Here is a 10200-nt window from a genome sequence, read left to right on the forward strand (position 1 = left end):
TGCTGCTCCCCCCCCCCCCGCTTGCACACGCGTACTCTCTCTCTGTCAAATAAATAAATAAAATCTTAAAAAAATAATAACATAGGGATGCCTGGGTGGCTCAGTTGGTTAAGCAACTGCCTTCGGCTCAGGTCATGATCCTGGTGTCCCGGGATCGAGTCCCGAATAGGGCTCCCTGCTCAGCAGGGAGTCTGCTTCTCCCTCTGACCCTCCCCTCTCTCTCACTCACTCATTCACTTTCTCTCAAATAAATAAATAAATAAAATCTTTAAAAAATAATAATAATAACATAAAAAACTGATGAGTTTAGAAAGTGGTGTGATATGACTTGAGTTTTAAAAAGATCTTTCTGTTCTCCAAAGTTCACCAGAATGAAAGAAGAATAAAGGAGGATTACAGCTGGCTTAAAGTTCCCTAACATTGTACATGGCTCTAAAAGAACCACCTGTGAAATTAAAAAAAAAGAGAGAAAAGAAAAGGAAGTGGGGGCAGAGCCTTAAGAAGCTACAGAGCCAAGGATCCGGAGAATATAGGAGATCTAATCTGGTCCTAATCTGATGTTTTTTCCACCTCCAACAAACAGTTGATGTTTCTGATAAGCCAAATGTGTTAACAAATGGGATGATGCTCTCAGCATTGTGCTTCTCTAGAATGCGAGTCAGGTGTGGTTGCGGGTACACGCTTGGGCATGAACAAGCTTCGTGGTAATGATCTTGCCTAACCAGTTATTTGTGAAACACTAAACATCTTGCTACCATCCTTACATGGCTGGACCAACCTGTCTTCTTCTTAGCTGTGGGAAAGGGAGCAACATGTGATCAGAACATGCCAACGATTTTTCCTTCTCACAGGAATATTCTATCCCAAAGCAACTGAACGTTCGCACATTCCTCCATTCCTCTCTTGACAAGCATCGGAGGCTGGATTTCTGTAGGGCTGAACCCTCCCCAGTGATCCTGTGACAGTCAAACGTCCACAGGGTTCCACCAGGAGTGAGGACTCTGGCGGGGGCTTTCAGCCCTTCCCGTTCTCCCAGCTCCTCATTCTCCCTGCAGCAACTCGTGGGCATGGCATCCGCAAGCTGCCCATGCTCCCCTCAGCCCTGATTTCAGATACTATCAGATACTTCCAGAATAATCCTATAGAGGCTGAAAGAAAGACTGAATCCCAGACACCTTGCCTGGCTGGGGCTCCCTCAAGGCAACAGCCGGAAATGATCCCAAAGAACATTCTCCACCACATACCCCCATCTCAGAGTTTCCACTGATAGCTCAGAGATGCCCATTGCCTGTCAGCACCCAGGGCTGCAGAGCTCCCCAGGGATAACCCGGGCAGGCCAGGAACACAGCCTGCCCTTCTGCAGTCATAGTGAAACTTTGTGTCAGCCCAGGGCTGAAACAATGGTTGAACATCTCGCAGACATGTTAGTTGGTGTTTAGACTGCCTTCTGTGCTGCCAGATGGCTACAGACTTGTGCCCTATGTCAGCCTCGCTAATGTGTGTGAGTGCAGAGCGCAGGGAGGGAGGCATCTCAGACTCCAGCAACCTGGGGTCCAAATCTGTGATCGTCTGTCTGTTGGACAAGTACTCTGGATGTCTTTTAACCAAGATGGCTGAGTAGAGAAATGGCTTCTGGGAATTCTGTAACCTATCAGCACTAGATAGATAACACAGGGTAAAGAGCTGTCAAAGAGAAAGGCAGACGCTAATTACATTGGGAAGGACAGACATTAATCAATAATGTACTATTGCAATAGGGCAGAGGCCTCAGCATAAACTGACCTCAACCTCCATTTTTATAGTGAGCATTTTCCAGGGAAGGAGGGGTGGTGGGGGTTGTGCAGGGAATTTCCTGCTGATCTACCAAAAGTAGGAAGTGGGGGCTGGTCCATGTGAAGCCTGTTTGGGTTTGCTAACTGACACTTGCTTATTGAAGTTGGGCTCAAGCCTCCCAGAGACTGGGAGACAAGTGCCGTTTCTTGGGGTGTTGGCTGCAACAGCATACCTTTTTTGGAGCAGCCTTGAATTGTCTCAGGCAGCACTCTCCTCGGGGCTGAGGTCATTGTAGGGATGTAGCCTTGAGTTGCTAGAAACTGTGTTGCTGTGTGTTCAAATCTTTTGATGTGGTGGTGTGGGGGTGGAGGGTAGGCTAAATAAATCTTTTGTGCTGAGAGTCTGCAGTTTTTAGAGGCCAAGTTTGAGAGCCACTCAAGAAGAAAGCTTAGAGGAGCCGGGCAGAGTTTGGTTAAAGACAGAAACTTTGCCAGCTACGGATCTGGATTTAAATAATGGCCCTGGGTTTGAATTCTGGCTCCGTGACAGACTAGCTGGGCGATGTTGGAACGCCATTTTTCATCTGGTAGAGTTGGTTTCCTCATCTGAGAAATGGGGAGAACAGCACTTCCCCTCCAGGACTGTTGGGGGATTAGATGAAATGATGCACTGCACAGCTTGTAAGAAGCCTGTGGTATATGTGTGTGTTTCGTCTGTGGCTGGAGTCCAGAGGGGGCTAAGTGTGTTTCGTCTGTGGCTGGAGTCCAGAGGGGGCTAAAGAGCAGGCTGCGCTTCAGTTGATTTAGGCCTGCAGGGGCTCCAGGGTCAAGGCCCAGCTGGGACCAGCTAAGACTGCAACATTTCTCAGACTGTAACGTCCAAAGGAATCACCTGGGGATCTGGTTAAAATGCAGAGTGTAATTCAGGAAGTCTGACAATGCTGCTTGTTCGGGGACCCCATCTGGAGAAGCAAAGGTGAAGCATGTGGCTAGACTCCCCTCACTTGACCCCTGGGAGTGAGGCTGCACCACGTGGATAGAATAATAGCTACCAGGTATTCAGTACATACTAGGTGCAAGAACCATCCATATATTATTTGAACCCTGATAATAATTGGCCGCTACTTTTTCTCTGCCCATTTTAGAGGTGAGGAGACTGAGGTTCAAGGAGACTTGTTTAAGGTCAATGAATTCGAACCTAAATCCGGGGACTGCAGAGCTCTTTCCACTGTGAGGCATGGATTTTTATGATCTCTGTGGGGCTTCCTGAGAGGTGCTGATTGCCTCACCTAGAAACGGAGGAGGAGGAAAAGGAAGCCCCATCTAGTCTAAGAGGAGCATGTCCTGGCATAAAGAAAGTATATGAATTTTTCCCAATGATTCTACTTTCAAAGCTGGGTAATTTGGGGAATATGTCCTTACCACCACCTTTCAGGGGCAACCAGCACGGAGTGGAGGGGTCTGCTCTGTGAGCCTGGCTGTATGTGTGGTGTGGTGAGCTAGCTGTATGTGCAAATAAGGAGGGCAGCCTGGGCCCAGGGCTGCACTGCATTTCTTCCTGCTTCTGAGGCAGAAGAGCTTCCTGTTTATTTATTTTTTATTTTTTTAAAAGGTTTTTATTTTTATTTGACAGAGAGAGAGAGTGAGAGCACAAGCAGGGTGAGGGGCAGGCAGAGGGAGAGGGAGAAGCAGGCTCCCTGCTGAGCAAAGAGCCCGATGTGGGACTCGATGCCAGGCCCTGGGATCATGACCTGAGCCAACGGCAGATGCTTAACCAACTGAGCCACCCAGGCGCCCCAGAGTATCTTCCTGTTTAAATGTTGCTTTGGGGGCTCCTGGGTGGCTCAGTTGGTTGAACGTCTGACTCTTGATTTCTGCTCAGGTTACGATCTCAGGGTCTTGGGATCGAGCGCCATGTCAGGTTCCACATTCAACAGGGAGTCCGCTTGGGATTCTCTCTCTCCCTCTGCCCCCCCCACCCCCCGCTGTCCCTCTCTCTAAATAAATAAATGTTCCTTTGAATTGCCTACCTCACATCTATTGTTTGGATGGAAAAGAAAAAGCTTTCATTAGATAGAGTCAGTGTTCCAGGATGGATGGGTACTAACTAACCAAATATCTAAAATCTCACCATTCAGTGACTCCAAAGGACACCTTGGTTACCGCCTGTTTTAGAGAGCAGGTGGAACTAGATTATTTTCAACATGAAAACACACAATTGGGCTCTAACCAGGAAATGTTGCGGAGTATTGCAAAGCTCAGAGTGTACCTATCTTCTCAGAGCAAGTGAAAGGATTCTTGCTCAACTTGCTGCTTCTCCCAGTGATCTCAGGTCAGTGGGAGGACAACACTAATTCACGTCCAGGTGTGCACATCTCTCCCTGCCGCATCGTGCTAAAAAGAAAGATCACTGTGCTTGCTTCCTTCCTCCCCCTGCTTCACTCTTCTGCCCTCTAAAGATACTTTGCTTCTGTCAGGTCAATTCCTGGCAATGAGTCCACAGACAAAGGGCAATGGAGAGCAAGAAAGAAAGATGAATCTAGAGAAAGATAATTTTTTTTTCTAATCAGAACAAAGACTTAAGAGCAAGAAAACGAATTGAAAGAAAGAAAAGACCGACACACACTGTCAGGGAGAAATCTAGGTGGAGAGTTAAATTTTAGTTAATGCTCTGGACAGACTGAGCCACATGGAGCCACAAGTATATCAGGGTTTCAGCACATGCAGCTGACTTTGGTCTGCAGCGCTTGGATGACTTGGAATTGAAGACTGTCTGAAAGCAGCTGACAAAGGCTAATATGGATATGGAAGACTTCCCTGGAGGATGGGATTTCGCCAGAATCTTGATAGGTAAGATCTCTTTAAGCAGATTGGGTAGGATGGACCTGGGGAGGATGGGCCCCCAAGATGAACAGACCATGGGCAGGAAAGCTGCTGGTGAGAGCTGGTGAGCACCACAGATGAACAAACTAAAATAAATAAATCTCTGAACCAACGTGTACGCTATACCAAGACACACAACCATGCATGCTGGCAGGGACCCAAGCACATTGCTGCCCACTCTCTCAACATATATGAATGTCTGTAAGCTAAGGAATTTCTCCTTCCTCTCCCCACAACTAAATTTATGGCTTCCCCTTCTTGGCGAACAGCACAGGGTAGAAACATCAGCACCATCTTCCACCTCTCCTTCACTTTTTTTTTTTTTGAAGATTCCATTCATTCATTTGCGAGAGAGACAGAGAGAGAACAAGCAGGGGGAGAGGCAGAGGGAGAGGGAGAGCAGACTCCCCGCTGAGCAAGGAGCCCGATGCGGGACTCGATCCCAGGACCCTGGGATCATGACCCGAGCCGAAGGCAGACGCCCAACCATCTGAGCCACCCAGGCGCCCCCCACCTCTCCTTCACTTTGATCTCACATAGCAAACCATCAATTCTACCTCTACGTGCTCCCTCCCAGCCAACCCCACTGTTTTCACTGAGGTCCTTGTCAACTCTCATGTCAGATCTCTGCAACTGGCTTGTCTGCTCTCTACAACCAATATTCTATGTCGTCTCCAGAGGATCCCCCAAAGCACATATGCAAACTTGTCACTTCCAGGCTTAAATATCTTGGTTAAGAGAAATGATAAAAATGATACTACAGGGGCGCCTGGGTAGCTCAGTCAGTTAAGCGTCTGCCTTCGGCCCAGGTCATGATCCCAGGGTCCTGGGATCGAGCCCCACATCTCGCTCTCTCTATCTCAATCAAATAAATAAATACATAAAACCTTTAAAATAAAAAATATGAGGGGCACCTGGGTGGCTCAGATGGTTAAGCGTCTGCCTTCGGCTCAGGTCATGATCCCAGGGTCCTGGGATCGAGTGCCGCATCAGGCTCCCTGCTCCTTGGGAGCCTGCTTCTCCCTCTGCCTCTATCTCTCTGTCTTTCATGAATAAATAAATAAAACCTTTAAAAAAATAAATAAAATAAAATAAAAAATATGATACTACAAATGATAGTACAAGACTTACAAGAAAACCGCAGTGATCAAAACAGCATCATACTGGCATATAAAGAGACAGATTCAGGAAAACAGAATATAGTTCAGAAATACTCAACTATTTAAGGGCACTTAGTATACTAAAGGATGGCTTTTCATATTGGTTGTGGGGGAAGACAAATTATTGAATAAGTGGTGTTAGGTACCCTGAGAAGCATTTAAAAAAAAAAAAAAAGAATTGGATCTCTAAATCTTTCCTTCTACCAAAATTAATAAAAGAATCACATTTTAGAGTTTAAAATGCAAGCAATAAAAATACTAGAAAATAAATAGGTAAACATTCAATAAATTGTGTTGGGAAAACCAGATAACCAGATGCAGAAGAATGAAATTGGACCCCCATCTTACATTGGTCACAAAAATGAACTTGAAATAGAATAAAGACTTAAACATAAGACCTGGAGCCATTGGCAAAGATTATTTGGCATATGACTCCAAAAGCACAAGCACCAAAAGCAAAAATTAATAAGTGGGATTACATCAAACTGAAAAGCTTCTGCACTGTGAAAGAATCAACAAAATGAAAGGGAATGGAATGAGAGAAAATATTTGCAAATTATATATCTATTAAGGGGTTAATATCCAAAAGATGTAAAGAACTCGCACAACTCAATGGCAAAACAAAACAAAACAAAAAACAACAAAAAAATTCCCTATCCGATTAAAAATATGGACAGAGGAACTGAATAGACATTTTCCCAAAGAAGACACACAAATGGCCATCAAGTACATGGAAAGATGCTCAGTATCACTCATCATCAGGGACATGCAATTCGAAACCACAATGAGATATCATCTCACACCTGTTAGAATGGCTATCATCAAAAAGATAAGAGATAGTGTGGGTGGGTACCCAGGGAAAAGGGAATCCGTGCACTGTTGATGAGAATGTAAATTGGTGCAGCTACTATGGAGAACAACAAGAAGTTTCCTCAAAAATTTAAAAATAGAACTGCCATGGAGCACGTGGGTGGCTCAATCAGTTCAGTGTCCAACTCTTGATTTCGGCTCAGGTCATGATCTCAGACTTATGGGATGTAAGCCTGCATGGGGCTCTGAGCTCAGTGGGGAGTCAGCTTAGGATTCTCTCTCTCTCTCTCCCTCTGCCCCTCCCTCCTGTGCACACTCTCCTCTCAAATAAATAAATCTTATATATATATATATTTTAAGATTTTATTTATTTATTTGAGAGAGAGAGAATGAGAGAGAGAGAGCACACATGAGAGGGGGGAGGGTCAGAGGGAGAAGCAGACTCCCTGCCGAGCAGGGAGCCCGATGCGGGACTCGATCCAGGGACTACCAGGATCATGACCTGAGCTGAAGGCAGACACTTAACCAACGGAGCCACCCAGGCATCCCTAAAATAAATAAATAAATAAATAAATCTTTAAAAAAAAGAGAGAAAGAACTACCATATGGTCCAGTAATCCCACTTCTGAGTATATATCCAAAGGAAATGAAACCAGGAAGAGGCTTTTTAGGCATGACATAAAAGCCAGAGACATAAGAAGAAAACAGTGAACAGGGGCTCCTGGCTGGCTCAGTCAGAAGACCATGCAACTCTTGATCTTGGGGTCATGGGTTCCAGCCCCATGATGGGTGTGGAGATTACATACATACATACATAAATTAATTAATTAATTAATTAAGAAAATAAAACACTGGACAACCCCCCTTCCGAAAACAACACTAACAAAAAAACCCTGAAGACAAAAACAAAACCAAAAAAAGGCATCAACTAAGTAAAAAGATCAAGGACAATTGGCAGAAAATATTTGCACCATATATGAAATGACCAAATGTTAATTGCATTGAGATATATATATATATATATATATATATATATATATATAAAGCACCTACAAATCAAATCAGTTTTAAAGAAACCAACAACAAACCAATGGAAAAATGAGCAAGGTACCTCAACAGTGTGTAGCAGAGGAAGAAGACATGACTTCATATAAGCAAAGATGTTCAAGCTCACTCCTGAAAAGGGAAATGCAAATTGATGTGATAGTGAAATGCTATTTTTCACCGATCTGATTAATAAAGCTTAAAAAAACTTGATAAGGGGCGCCTGGGTGGCTCAGTTGGTTGAGCGACTGCCTTCAGCTCAGGGCATGATCCTGGAGTCCTGGGATCGAGTCCCGCATCGGGCTCCCTGCTCAGCAGGGAGTCTGCTTCTCCCTCTGACCCTCTTTCCTCTCGTGCTCTCAGTCTCTCATTCTCTCTCTCTCAAATAAATAAATAAAATCTTTAAAAAAAAAACTTGATAAATTGTATTGGTGAGGGTGTGAGGAAACTCATATATGACAGTGGGGGGAAGGCATTGTAAATTAAACCTCTATGGAGGATAATACAGCAATATCTACAGTTAACCCTTGAACAACACAGGGGTTAGGGGCACTGGGGATACAAAATACCCCCATGCAGTCGAAAATCCACATACAACTTTTGACCCCCAAAACTTAACTACTAATAGCTTATTGTTAACCAGAAGACTTACTAATCGCATGCATAAACAGTCAATTAACACACATTTTGTGTGCTATATGTATTATGTACTGCATTCGTACAATAAAGTAGGCTGGACAAATGAAAATGTTAAGAAAATAAGGAAAAGAAAATATATTTACAGTCCTGTAAACAACTTGCAAGGAAGTGGACCTGCACAGTTCAAACCCGTATTGTTCAAGAGCCAACGTATAATTAATGTTGTCAGTATCCTTTGATTTAGCAGCTCTGTTTCTATGAGTTTTCCAAGTAAGTCAAGGATATAGACATTTTGGCACTGTTTATAATGGCAAAAGGTTGGAAACAATCTAAAAGCCCATCCACAGGAAATTCATTAAATAAAAATGGTACAGGAATCCAATGGAATTCTATGTAACAGTTAAAGAGAATGGGGACACTTTTACTGTGTGCTGGTGCAGAACCATCTCCCAGACACATTATTAAGTGAACAAAGCAAGATGTCTTGGGGAAGGGGAAGTGGGGGCTGAGTGCTGCATTTAGAAAAGAGGGAGGTTCACTTTTCAGTTTATCTCTGCAGCTGATCTCCAAACCTATTGCCCCTTCTTCGGGGCACACATCTCATTTTCCAGACTCCCTTACATGGAGGAACAGCCAAGTGACTGAAGACCCAGTGAAACAGGCTCAGACGCAAAAACTTCCCCTGTGCCATCCTTAATGCTCTTTTTTCCTCTGGTTGTCTGAAATGACACTGAGCTCCACCGTGACTTTGGGACCGTGACTTTGGGAATCAGGTATTAACCCCAGAGTCATACACAGAAAAGAGCCTGGGTCCCTGGGCTCCTCCCTGGAGGGGAACATCTGTGTGAGAAACAACGTGAGCAGGGACTTTATTATATGTAGTCACTGGAATTTGGTGGCATATCTGCTATAGCAGCTGTTAATTATTTTGTTATCCTTTTGCTATCACATTAGCTCTTTAAGGCAAAACAAAACACACACACACCCCCCCCCACACATACCTCACATAACCATGTGTGTCTCCTTCAGATCTTAGAACACCTTTGCCTGGTACTTAACACCCGGCATTGGTCAACCTCTTCAGCCTTAGCTCCCGTGGCTGGAGCCTCAGTAGTAACAGCCCATACACTTGCTGCCTAGATCTGCCCCTTTCCTCTGCTCCTCTTCTGTCAAAACCCAGCCCAGATTTCCCTGCCAAGTTTCTTCACCTCCTCCTCGGACTTTTGCTGATATTGTCTGGTTGAAATGCACACAGCTGACCTTGTATCCATCCCCCTTCCTAGGCGAACCTGCTGATTCCTCCCTGTCTCCCCAGTGCCCACCTCCAGGATGTTCCCGGAATTAAACAGTTTGCAAGATCCTTGCCCCCACCCCTGCTCTCTTGTAGTCCATTAGCCACAGAATGAGAAACCCGTGAGTTTAAGATGCAAATCAAGCAAGGCATCCTTCTGTGAACTCCTCACCACTCTGTGTAAGATCTTCCTAAGACAATTCAGGTCTCACCTGTCACTTCCTGACCAAAGGATTTAAAAGCAGTGCTCTCTGCTCCAACTGTGTCTTCACCCTATTCGGTATCTTCACATTCCTTACCACTCTCCGAAATTACCTCCTGTTTAGTTTAAGGTCGGCCTCCCTCACTAGAGTGTAAGCCCGCGTAAGTCAGGGCCAGGGTTGTTCCGGGTCAGGCCTGTCCACATTAGGGTTCAGGCACACACAGAATTCTCGAGGTCGGGTTATTGCGTATACCCGGTGCGCCACGCGGGGGGCTGGAGCGGGGCACAGAGGGGAGCCGAGGGGGATCAGCCCGGGGCCGGGGGCCGCAGGGGGCGCCGCCGGGCAGCTCCGCCCGAGACCCCGGGGGAGGTGGCGGACACCCCCCCGCGCCCCGCCCC

General features: G+C 45.4%; 1 protein-coding gene across 1 annotated transcript in view; it reads right to left on the reverse strand.

Moving 5' to 3' along the window:
* LOC113912475 (BRCA1 associated protein) overlaps positions 1-10066 on the reverse strand; it is a 90810-nt gene extending 80744 nt beyond the window's left edge. Inside the window, exons 1-2 of the mRNA XM_027575592.1 lie at positions 9812-10066; positions 7737-7801 (exon numbers count right to left, since the gene is read on the reverse strand). The gene's annotated coding sequence lies outside the window, so the exon portion shown is untranslated. The remainder of the gene's footprint in view (positions 1-7736; positions 7802-9811) is intronic.
* Between the last annotated feature and the right edge of the window lie 134 nt (positions 10067-10200).

This window comes from Zalophus californianus, chromosome 14, assembly GCF_009762305.2.
Source record: "Zalophus californianus isolate mZalCal1 chromosome 14, mZalCal1.pri.v2, whole genome shotgun sequence".
NCBI classification, from domain to species: domain Eukaryota; kingdom Metazoa; phylum Chordata; class Mammalia; order Carnivora; family Otariidae; genus Zalophus; species Zalophus californianus.